The following is a 5,000-nucleotide window of genomic DNA, read 5'->3' as shown; positions in this document are numbered from 1 at the left end:
GCAATCCGCCGGCCGATCGGCACCGGGCGGGGCTCTACGGAAAGAGGGGACCCTCCCGCGTCGAGTGCCGGCGCACCGACCCCGCAGGCTGACCGGGAAGGTGAAGACTCACCCCGCTGAATGCCCGGCCCCGGGTACCCTCCGGCTCCGGGGCCATAACTTCGGGGAGGGAGGTCCGATCCCCGCGCGGTCGACGGCAGGCGGTAGGGCTCGGAGGGGCGCGGCCTGGTCCGCGAGTGCCCCGGCGCCGCCCCTCTGCCCGTCCGAGGGACAGTAGGAAATGGCCATACCGCTTTCCGGCCGATTGCCGCCGGACGTCCGGCCGCATTCGCTCGGTCTGCGCGGCCGGCGGTAGCCGGGGGCGAGGGGCATCGGGCGGTGGCGGAACCAGGCCGGCCCGACCGCTGGGGGCCGCCCGGGCGACGTTTGAATCTGTCGGGTCGGACCGCCGAATCCCGCGGGATTTCGGGATCGAATCTGCGGGTGGAATCGGCACCTCGTCCCGCTGTCCGGTTCCCCCCCGTCGACTGCAACGGGTTTCCGAGGCCCGTCGGTCAGGCGCGGTTCGCTCCGCAATCCGCCGGCCGATCGGCACCGGGCGGGGCTCTACGGAAAGAGGGGACCCTCCGGCGTCGAGTGCCGGCGCACCGACCCCGCAGGCTGACCGGGAAGGTGAAGACTCACCCCGCTGAATGCCCGGCCCCGGGCACCCTCCGGCGCCGGGGCCATAACTTCGGGGAGGGAGGTCCGAGCTCCGCGCGGTCGACGGCAGGTGAAAGGGGCCGGTGCGCCGCGGAAGGCGACAGCAGTCCCGTCAGGCTGCACCTCTGCTCGGGCGAACGGCGTCAGGAAAAGGGGAGAGCACTTCCCCACCGATAGCTCCGGAACGCCCGGACCCATTGGCCCGCGGCACCGGTGGCTGCTAGAGGGCCTCCGGCGCCGTCAGCCGGGGTACGTCCCAGGCCGGCCGGACGGCGGGCAGCCGGAGGCAACGGCCTGGAACGGAGCCAGACTTGAGTCGTTCCGTGCCGTGGGCAAAAAGGCAGGGCTGCGGGTCAGCGCAGTTTGGCAAACCTAGCCGCAAGTGCGGGAAGGGCGGAGGAGCACACGGACGCCGCCTTCCCAAACTGAGCCCAAAGTGCCCAGGCATGCCCCCTTGATCTCGCCTAATCAGTGAGCCCAAAATAATTTCAGAGTGTGGAAACCTTATCCAAAAAGGTCGAAAAGAACGGCCAGAGATCAAGTCCGAAAGGGGAAATCAGTAACAAGCAAGCAGAGTAATCATTAACCAAAAAGCGCAAAATTATGTTAAAAGTGTGAAATCATTAACCAAAAACTCGAAAATAATGTCCAGAGACCAAGTCCGAAAGGGCAAATGGTTAACCAGTAAGCAGAGTAATCATTAACCAAAAATCGCAAAAGTAAGTAAAAAGTATGAAATCATTAACCAAAAATCGCAAAAGTAAGTAAAAAGTGTGAAATCATTAACCAAAAACTCGAAAATAATGTGCAGAGACTAAGTCCGAAAGGGCAAATGGTTAACCAGTAAGCAGAGTCATCATTAACCAAAAATCGCAAAAGTAAGTAAAAAGTGTGAAATCATTAACCAAAAATCGCAAAAGTAAGTAAAAAGTGTGAAATCATTAACCAAAAACTCGAAAATAATCTCCAGAGACTAAGTCCGAAAGGGCAAATGGTTAACCAGTAAGCAGAGTAATCATTAACCAAAAATCGCAAAAGTAAGTAAAAAGTGTGAAATCATTAACCAAAAATCGCAAAAGTAAGTAAAAAGTGTGAAATCATTAACCAAAAACTCGAAAATAATGTCCAGAGACTAAGTCCAAAAGGGCAAATGGTTAACCAGTAAGCAGAGTAATCATTAACCAAAAAGCGCAAAAATATGTTAAAAGTGTGAAATCATTAACCAAAAACTCGAAAATAATGTGCAGAGACTAAGTCCGAAAGGGCAAATGGTTAACCAGTAAGCAGAGTAATCATTAACCAAAAATCGCAAAAGTAAGTAAAAAGTGTGAAATCATTAACCAAAAACTCGAAAATAATCTCCAGAGACTAAGTCCGAAAGGGCAAATGGTTAACCAGTAAGCAGAGTAATCATTAACCAAAAATCGCAAAAGTAAGTAAAAAGTGTGAAATCATTAACCAAAAACTCGAAAATAATGTCCAGAGACCAAGTCCGAAAGGGCAAATGGTTAACCAGTAAGCAGAGTAATCATTAACCAAAAATCGCAAAAGTAAGTAAAAAGTGTGAAATCATTAACCAAAAATCGCAAAAGTAAGTAAAAAGTGTGAAATCATTAACCAAAAACTCGAAAATAATCTCCAGAGACTAAGTCCGAAAGGGCAAATGGTTAACCAGTAAGCAGAGTAATCATTAACCAAAAATCGCAAAAGTAAGTAAAAAGTGTGAAATCATTAACCAAAAATCGCAAAAGTAAGTAAAAAGTGTGAAATCATTAACCAAAAAGTCGAAAATAATCTCCAGAGACTAAGTCCAAAAGGGCAAATGGTTAACCAGTAAGCAGAGTAATCATTAACCAAAAATCGCAAAAGTAAGTAAAAAGTGTGAAATCATTAACCAAAAACTCGAAAATAATCTCCAGAGACTAAGTCCGAAAGGGCAAATGGTTAACCAGTAAGCAGAGTAATCATTAACCAAAAGGCGCAAAAGTAAGTAAAAAGTATGAAATCAGTAACCAAAAAGCGCAAAAATATGTTAAAAGTGTGAAATCATTAACCAAAAAGTCGAAAATAATCTCCAGAGACTAAGTCCGAAAGGGCAAATGGTTAACCAGTAAGCAGAGTAATCATTAACCAAAAATCGCAAAAATATGTTAAAAGTGTGAAATCATTAACCAAAAACTCGAAAATAATGTGCAGAGACTAAGTCCGAAAGGGCAAATGGTTAACCAGTAAGCAGAGTAATCATTAACCAAAAAGGGCAAAAGTAAGTAAAAAGTATGAAATCATTAACCAAAAAGCACAAAATTAAGTTAAAAGTGTGAAATCATTAACCAAAAAGTCGAAAATAATGTCCAGAGACCAAGTCCGAAAGGGCAAATGGTTAACCAGTAAGCAGAGTAATCATTAACCAAAAATCGCAAAAGTAAGTAAAAAGTATGAAATCATTAACCAAAAAGGGCAAAAGTAAGTAAAAAGTATGAAATCATTAACCAAAAATCGCAAAAGTAAGTAAAAAGTATGAAATCATTAACCAAAAATCGCAAAAGTAAGTAAAAAGTATGAAATCATTAACCAAAAAGCACAAAATTAAGTTAAAAGTGTGAAATCATTAACCAAAATGTCGAAAACAATGTCCAGAGACTAAGTCCGAAAGGGCAAATGGTTAACCAGTAAGCAGAGTAATCATTAACCAAAAATCGCAAAAGTAAGTAAAAAGTGTGAAATCATTAACCAAAAACCCGAAAATAATGTCCAGAGACTAAGTCCGAAAGGGCAAATGGTTAACCAGTAAGCAGAGTAATCATTAACCAAAAATCGCAAAAGTAAGTAAAAAGTGTGAAATCATTAACCAAAAACTCGAAAATAATGTCCAGAGACTAAGTCCGAAAGGGCAAATGGTTAACCAGTAAGCAGAGTAATCATTAACCAAAAGGCGCAAAAGTAAGTAAAAAGTATGAAATCAGTAACCAAAAAGCGCAAAAATATGTTAAAAGTGTGAAATCATTAACCAAAAACTCGAAAATAATGTGCAGAGACTAAGTCCGAAAGGGCAAATAATTAACCAGTAAGCAGAGTAATCATTAACCAAAAAGCGCAAAAATATGTTAAAAGTGTGAAATCATTAACCAAAAACTCGAAAATAATGTCCAGAGACTAAGTTCGAAAGGGCAAATGGTTAACCAGTAAGCAGAGTAATCATTAACCAAAAATCGCAAAAGTAAGTAAAAAGTGTGAAATCATTAACCAAAAAGCACAAAATTAAGTTAAAAGTGTGAAATCATTAACCAAAAAGTCGAAAATAATCTCCAGAGACTAAGTCCGAAAGGGCAAATGGTTAACCAGTAAGCAGAGTAATCATTAACCAAAAAGCGCAAAAATATGTTAAAAGTGTGAAATCATTAACCAAAAACTCGAAAATAATGTGCAGAGACTAAGTCCGAAAGGGCAAATAATTAACCAGTAAGCAGAGTAATCATTAACCAAAAAGCGCAAAAATATGTAAAAAGTGTGAAATCAGTAACCAAAAAGCGCAAAAGTAAGTAAAAAGTGTGAAATCATTAACCAAAAACTCGAAAATAATCTCCAGAGACTAAGTCCGAAAGGGCAAATGGTTAACCAGTAAGCAGAGTAATCATTAACCAAAAAGCGCAAAAATATGTTAAAAGTGTGAAATCATTAACCAAAAACTCGAAAATAATGTGCAGAGACTAAGTCCGAAAGGGCAAATAATTAACCAGTAAGCAGAGTAATCATTAACCAAAAAGCGCAAAAATATGTAAAAAGTGTGAAATCAGTAACCAAAAAGCGCAAAAGTAAGTAAAAAGTGTGAAATCATTAACCAAAAACTCGAAAATAATCTCCAGAGACTAAGTCCGAAAGGGCAAATGGTTAACCAGTAAGCAGAGTAATCATTAACCAAAAAGCGCAAAAATATGTTAAAAGTGTGAAATCATTAACCAAAAACTCGAAAATAATGTCCAGAGACTAAGTCCGAAAGGGCAAATGGTTAACCAGTAAGCAGAGTAATCATTAACCAAAAATCGCAAAAGTAAGTAAAAAGTGTGAAATCATTAACCAAAAAGCACAAAATTAAGTTAAAAGTGTGAAATCATTAACCAAAAAGTCGAAAATAATCTCCAGAGACTAAGTCCGAAAGGGCAAATGGTTAACCAGTAAGCAGAGTAATCATTAACCAAAAAGCGCAAAAATATGTTAAAAGTGTGAAATCATTAACCAAAAACTCGAAAATAATGTCCAGAGACTAAGTCCGAAAGGGCAAATGGTTAACCAGTAAGCAG

Source organism: Heterodontus francisci, unplaced genomic scaffold (assembly GCF_036365525.1).
Source record: "Heterodontus francisci isolate sHetFra1 unplaced genomic scaffold, sHetFra1.hap1 HAP1_SCAFFOLD_1289, whole genome shotgun sequence".
Classification (NCBI taxonomy): Eukaryota; Metazoa; Chordata; class Chondrichthyes; order Heterodontiformes; family Heterodontidae; genus Heterodontus; species Heterodontus francisci.
The sequence above is the reverse complement of the archived record's forward strand: the minus strand, read 5'-3'. Positions refer to the sequence as shown.